Source organism: Belonocnema kinseyi, chromosome 10 (assembly GCF_010883055.1).
Source record: "Belonocnema kinseyi isolate 2016_QV_RU_SX_M_011 chromosome 10, B_treatae_v1, whole genome shotgun sequence".
NCBI lineage: Eukaryota > Metazoa > Arthropoda > Insecta > Hymenoptera > Cynipidae > Belonocnema > Belonocnema kinseyi.
In genome coordinates, this window is record NC_046666.1 from 63,098,051 (window position 1) to 63,105,942 (window position 7,892).

The following is a 7,892-nucleotide window of genomic DNA, read 5'->3' on the forward strand; positions in this document are numbered from 1 at the left end:
AGGAAACTGCACTACCGACAATGTCCGACATGAGGTAAATGAAAGTGGCCCTCAACCCTTAACATGTGTGCGTCGCGTGGCCATCGTAGGTATATCGCACGTACAAAACCTGATATCGGCCTTAAAGTTTAACTCAGGCAGATTTAGAATTGAGATTGTTGGTATTTTACTGTTCGATCCCGAAGCAAGCAATTTTGTGACAGATACAATCTGACAGATAAATGAGTCAATTTCGTGTGTTTTTAACTGTCCAGTGTTTCACCAAAAAATCCGTTTGTACATTTTGTACATTTTGCATATTTGTGCTATAATTATTATCCATAGCTGGTTCAATTTAATGCCAGATTAAGCAAATCTGCAAATACCTCAAGAAATTGTAGGTTATGTTTCTATGTTTACCTTTCAGCTCCACTCTCCTCATCATTGTTTTCAGGTTCTTTTTTTTCAGATTTATCACACCTGGTGCGATCGAAAAATCGTGGGATTATCAACATTAACCCCTAAATATTTGACTTAAAAAAAGAAAGTCTATCACATATTTTAAGTGACAAAAAATTAAAGAAATGTACAACTTCAAGTCGGGTGGTCACGACTGGGAAAACCGGGAACTATAGTCCAGATTTTTGAACACCAAGAAGTACCTTAGAGTTTAGAGGAAAACCCGGAATTTTCCAGATTAATTTTTTACTTTTGTTCATTTTATCTACATTTTCCTAAAAATTCATCTTTTTTTGGGTAGCAAAATCAACTATATTGATGAACACTCGTCTATTTCGAGCAGCTAGTTAGATCTTTTAGGTTTTAAATTACAAACAGTTAAATTCATTTAAAAAACACGAATTTTCAACGAAATACTTAAATTCTCAACTAAGAAAAAGTAATTTGAAAAACAAACAGTTGAATATTCAGTTAAAAAAATTATTGAAAAAAAAGAAGATTTTTCAACAAAAGAAATTAATTTTGAACTAATTGTAAGATTACGAATCTTTTATGAATAAAATGAATTTTAAAGAAATTAGTTCAACTTTCAACCAACAAGTTGAATTTTCAACAAAATACTTGAATTCTCAACTAAACCAAATTAGTTTCCAACCAAACAGTTCAATTTTTAACCAAATAGTTAAATTTTCATTAAAAAAATTAAGTTTTAACCCAGAATATAAATTTTCAACAAAAGAGATGAATTATGAAGAAAGTAGTTTAACTTTCAACCAAAGAGTGGAATTTTCAATCAAATAATATCTTTTTTTTACAAAAAATGCAATAGTTGATATTTCAGCCAAAGAAGATTTTAAATTATAATTTAATAAAAAATTAATTTTTAACAAAAATAAGATTTCTAAATAAAATAGTTCAATTTTTAACAAATGATGAATTTTCAACTAAGATTAAGAATCTTCAACCGAAATAATGAATTTTGAAGGAATTAGTTCCACTTTCAAATCAAAAAGTTGAATTTACAATCTAAGAAGATGATTTTTTAACGAAAAATCTAATATTTGATATTACAAACAAAAAAGACTTTGTTTTAAATTAGAAAGAGTTAAATTCATTCAAAAAATACGAATTTTCAACGATATTCTTGAATTCTCAAATTAGAAAAATTAATTTTAAAACAAGCAGTTAAATATTCAGTTAAAAAACTAATTAAAAATTTTTTTTACTAAAATAAATAAATTTTTAACTAAAAGTAAGAGCATGAATCTTTAACTAACAAACTGAATTTTAAAGAAAGTAGTCCAACTTTCAAACAGAATTTTTAATTAAAATACTGAAATTCTCAACTAAAACAAATTATTTTTCAACCAAACAATTCGATTTTTAACCAAATAGTTAAATTTACAGTTAAAGAATTGAGTTTCAACCCAGAATATAAATTTTCAACAAAGATTATGAACCTTTAATAAAAAATAAATTATGAAGAAACAGTTAAATGTATATGAAGTATACGAATTTTCAACAAAATACTAGAATCCTTAACTAAAAAAATTAATTTTCAACTTAACAGTTTAATTTTCTGTCAAATAGTTAAATTTCCAGTTTAAAAAATTAATTTTAACCAAAAAAATATTTCCACAAAGAAGTATCGTTTTCAGCCAAAAAGACGTATTTTCAACTAAAATTTAGAATCTTTAACAAACAAAAATGTATGAATTTTAAAGAAAGTAGTTCAAATTTTAACCAAATATTTAACTTTAAATCAAAAACAGTTGCATTTTCAACCAAATAGTTAAATTATCAATAAAAAAATAAACGTTAAACAAAAAAAAACTAATTTTTAGCAAAGTAGTTTTATTTTAAGCAAAAGAGATGAATTTTCACCTAAGATTATGAAACTTTAACCAAAACAATTAATTTTAAAGAAAATAGTGTACTTTTCAACCAATAAGTTGAAGTTATAATCTAAATGAATTAATTTTTAACAAATAGTTTAATAATTCATATTTCAACCAAAAAATATTTAATTTTAACTCAGAAAAAGTTGAATTTATAAAAAAAATTTTAATTTTTCATTAAAAAAACGCGATTTTCTAACAAAAAATACATCTTCTCAATAAATCTCATGCATTTTTCAATTAAAAAGTTAAATTTTCAGCCCTGAGGATTAATTTTCTACCAAAAAGTCAAATTTTTAACAAAATACATGCATTTTCAACCAAATAATTAAAACATTAATTAAAAAATATACATTTATAAACAAAAGTTAAATAGTTAAATTTACACTAAAAAAATTAACTAGAAAAAAACGATCTATCAACAAAATAGTTGAATTTTTAAATAATAGAATTAATTTTTAACTGAAATTACGAATCTTTAACTGAAATATTACTGCATTTTTGAGGCGAAAATACAAATTTTCAAACCCGAAATTGTGAATTTTCAACATAAAAGTTAATTTGAAACCGAAACAGATTAGTTTTTAGTCATAAGGATGAAGTTTTAATCAAATATTTCCAGTTTTAAACAAGAAAGAGGAAATTTCTACAAACAAAAAAATGAATTTTTATGTCAAAAAACGATTTTTCAAGAAAACAATTGAATTTTCAACCAAAAAGGATGACTTAATGTATGCACGGCCCCTAAACAGAATTAGGATTCATTCACCTATAAAAAAACATTAAATTTTCTTCTTTTCAGACATGAACTTGTGTAGATTCCCAAATCAGATCCGATTCAAGATATCTTACAAAAACCAAGTTTGTAGAAGTGGAGCCAGTTTTATCACAGCAATGCCACTTATCATCATACTGTCAATTTTATATGCATTTAGACACTATCATTAGTTTAATTTTACGTCGATTAATATTCACAAAAGTCGATTAGTCTCACACCCTGTAAGTACAAAATTGCCTTCATTTAAATTTCGACTCTTGGCCAAAGTTTCTACATTTTTTAGCTTTTTCCATTTTCTATTGCTATTTAATCAAGTAAAAGTATTGAAAGTTTTTTCATACTGAAGAATCATATTTTATTTTAAGCTATCTTTTTTCCGTTCTGGACTATTCATCAAATCCAAAGTTATTTGTATTTTTGTAATAACTTGTAATAATTATTAATTGTAAGCTGCTGACATTTTGAAAATATTTTATAGATGTATATTTTTCCGGTCAAATTAAAAATCGAGTTTTTCATTTCAAAGATGACAGCTTCTGTCGAAAATGGAATAATGTTCAAGAAAATAGTTGAATTTTTAAACGAAAGAGATTAATTCTGATTGCGAAATTTATAAGTAAAAATTTTTAAATTAAAAATCGAGTTTTTAATTTAACCGATGAAAGTTTCTGTCGAATTTGGAATAATGTGCAACAAAATAGTTGAATTTTTAAGCGATAGAGTTAAAATTTGAACTACTTTCTTTAAAATTCATATATTTTTGTTTGCTAAAGATTCTAAATTTTAGTTGAAAATACGTCTTTTTGGCTGAAAACGATACTTCTTTGTGGAAATATTTTTATGGTTAAAATTAATTTTTTAACTGAAAATTTAACTATATAGTTAAAAATTAAACTAAAATTAGTTAAAAATGTCTTTCTTTTAGTGAAACATTTTTCATTAATTAATTTTTCCTTTCTCACAACAAAATTAATTTAAAAATTATGAGAAGAACAACTGGATATGAGTGCCATTTGACTTTGTTGCTCTAAAACACAGTAAATTAAAAACAAAATTTCTTCACCACTCTGAACCATTGCAAATAATAGCCACATACTCCCATAATTTTGAGTACAGTTTTGATCATCTAGTGTAAAAGTAATTTTATTTTTTAACTAAATTGTATTTTTTCTTACGCTTTCCACACTTTTAATGTAGAGTGGGGAACATATGCTTATATAATTTTATCAAAGTTCTACATCTAAAAAGCAATTACATATGATAAACAAACATATGTAAAATTTAATTTTTAGGCCTGATCCAAATATTCTCATGCTTTCAATCACGCTTGCATATGCAAAATTTAATTAAGAATGAATCAATAAATAAATTCATTTTTTTATTTTCAAAACAATCGCAACTTTAATCTTGGCCACATGGGCAACCTGGCAACTCAAGCCACTCAATCCACGTGAGGTGAGTTTTACTTAACTTAGAACAATTATTTCAAATTCTTACGCTAAATATTTACAATATGAATTTTTGTTTAAACTGGTAACAATATAATTAGTAAAAGAAAAATACGTAAACTTATGTTCCTAAGAATTAGATCACTCGCTCTATGAGGTAAGTAAATAACATTTTAAACATCCCTTTCATATTAGAAAACAATGGATTTTTCTAAAATTGTAAATTAAAAAATAAAAAAAATGATTTTAGTACCATGGAGCCCCTACACGTGTGTGCACTTTCGAAGGTCGTATGGTTTCGTGCCTGGCGGCTTGTATGAACGGTTGCGTATAATCATATTTTCTTAATATTAATTTTTTAAATAATTTAAAATTAAAATAGGGCTTTTACAATTTTTATAGGTACATTTTTTAAAAGAGTATTATTTACATTATTATAGATATTAATTACTTTCAGTTAACAACGTATGGCACCTGGGACCATGTTCGGGTTCTTCACATGAATTCTAATATTTTGAATTGGATTTGAAATTGTAAACTTTCCAATGAGAAATAAATATGTGAAATGAAATCCACGTAATAAAACCATCACGTGTTTTAATTTCAACGGCTTAATCATTTTCCTTGTCCACATTTTAGATTAGTAGCATCAACAATCGGACACTAAGGCTTGCGTGCACTTTCTCGATACAAGCTGAAATATGCAAATTTCAAAATGGCGCTTTTTCAAAACAGCCCATATTGATACCCCAAGATCATTTTTCTGACATCACCGATTTTCACGAAACTTACACAAAATAATCTTCGAACATCCCTGAACAAAATTCAAAAAGACTTAGAAGGCATTTGGGCCACGTTCCGCTCAGCCGGCTTAGTAGTGCGGTGGCGCCACGTAATGGAGTCATAGTCGCTGTTCACCAAAACAAACCTTGAACTTCGAAAAACACACAAGTGCTTATATGTTTCGTCTAAGAATTGTCTACTCTGTTCCCCGAGAGAAGACCCTACAGAACGACCAATTTTGATTTTCTTCGCGCAGCCCATTGTTCAATATTTCAAGAAGGCCGGTGGATTTCATAAGATGTTTAGCCAATTTTAAGAGTTTAAAAAAAATTTATATTGCAATTAGCGATTTGAACACGGGATTATCACTATCTACGAATTCTTTCTATTTCAATAATACTTTCGTAGGAAAGTTAAAAATTTGAAGATGTTTAACTGAAGAAACTTTAGCACAAAATTGTATTTGATATTGATTACTTCCCCAAGTTTCAAACTTTATGGACAAATTACATATCGCTTGAATCGGCATAATGTGCACATTCTGAGTATATTATCTTCACGTCGTTGATTGCAGAAGTATTATTCTTTAACTATTTAATTATAAATAGAGCGAGTGAGTGAGAAACTCAATATCAAATTGAGACCAAGGGACCAATGGTAAGAGAAATTAAGAAACGCCTTGTGAAAAAAGAGTAAGGACATTCATCCACGAAGAAACGACAACCCGCATGCGCGTCTCTCTCGGACAACAGAGTATAGTTTAGAACTTGTTTTGTCAAAAATAGCAGGGGAATGAATTCCAAAAATTTCAGGACGTCTTAAAAAAGTTGGTGTTTGGATAATTGGTGAAAAGATTTGTAGCAATACTTTGTCGGGCATTATTTTTACCGTTTTTAAAATAGGCAATAAATTAAAAAGTTGAGCCCAGAAATAGTTAAACTTGGGGAACGTGCTAGTCAGCTTATTGAAGGGATTAAGAATCTTTTGGGACTTAGTTGTCAGTAGACCGGGCGGATTTCCCCAAGGGTTTATTTGATTATTTTCAGCTGTAAGTTTAGTGACTAAGTAGCTAGGAACTAAGGGGTGGAAGTAAGAATGGGAAGAGAGGGTAGGTACTTGTATGTAAGGCCCGGTTACTGCCGCCTCCTTCCTCATGTTTGGCAGAAGATCGTTGATCGTGTTATAGAAAGCATCTCGAGCGTAAATTTTATAAAGCCTGTCTGTAACTTATTGTTAAATGTTTTCTTTATTTAATAAAAATGTTTTTTCTATTTTAATCATAATTCCTGACAGTTTTAATTTATTTAATTTTAGTATTAAAGTGCCCATAGATTAATATTCAGTACTTTTGTTGGGCTTTTTATCTTCTGTTGAAAAAGTTTATGTTGAAAGTTCTTATTCTTATGAGTTTACTACAAATGACTTTATGAGTAACATATGACGCTTTATTCCAATTTCCATCTTAATCAAATCTAAAATTTTCAAATATAATTCATTATTACTTTTCAGTAAGGTCACTAACACGCAAAATCATTTATTAACTTAAAACTGAACATATAACATAAACTTTTTAAACAGAAGATAAAAAGCAGACTATAAGACAACGTTATTCAAATAACAATGAAACTCTAAAGAGTATTCAGCTTTACCAACATAATAACCTCAGTCGCTGACTCTCACCCATAGGAAGTACTGAAGAATAATCTTTTTGCCAATTATCCAAACAACCAAATTTTTCTGAAACGTCCTGAAACTTTGCAATTCATTTGCTCGCTATTTTTGAAAAAACAAGTTCTAAACTATACTCTGTTCCCCGAGAGAAGACGCGCATGTAGGTTGTCGTTTCTTGGTGGAGTGTCCTTGCCCCTTTTTTCACTCATAGTCTCTTCGATTTCTCTTTTCATTAGTTCCTTTGTCTCGAGTTACAGTGATCTATTAAACATAAATCAATTTAAAACCACACCTTATGCGTTACTTTTAATGATTAAAATCTGTTTTCATGATTTTTTTTCAGATTTTAGAGCAAATAGTATCTTATGACGTAGTATTTGTGGTATTTGTCGATATCTGTTAGGAATATGTCAATATAATTTTTGCTTTTCCTGGAGAAAATTAATTTTAAAATTATGAGAATCAAAACATGTTATATGTTACTATAAATGATTAATTTCTTATCTAATGATTTTACTCACATTTTAGAGCAAAATCTTATCACGTGGCGATTCTCCGATCAATCCATATGGTTCTCTGAAATATCGCAAATAACATCCACGTACTCTTATAATTGTAAGTACATTTTCTATCATGTAGTATAGAAATTATTTTAATATTTTAATAAAAATAAATTTTTTCTTAATATTGTCACATTATCAATGTACAGTTCTTAGGGAACATATGCTTCCATAATTTATCAAAGTTTTACATTTGAAAAGCAATCGTGGAAAGTATATTTTGTTCATCCTGTAAAATTTAATTTTTAGTCCTTATTCAATCATTCTCACGTTTTCAACCACTCGTATAGTGAAATTCGATTAAAAATAAAAATAA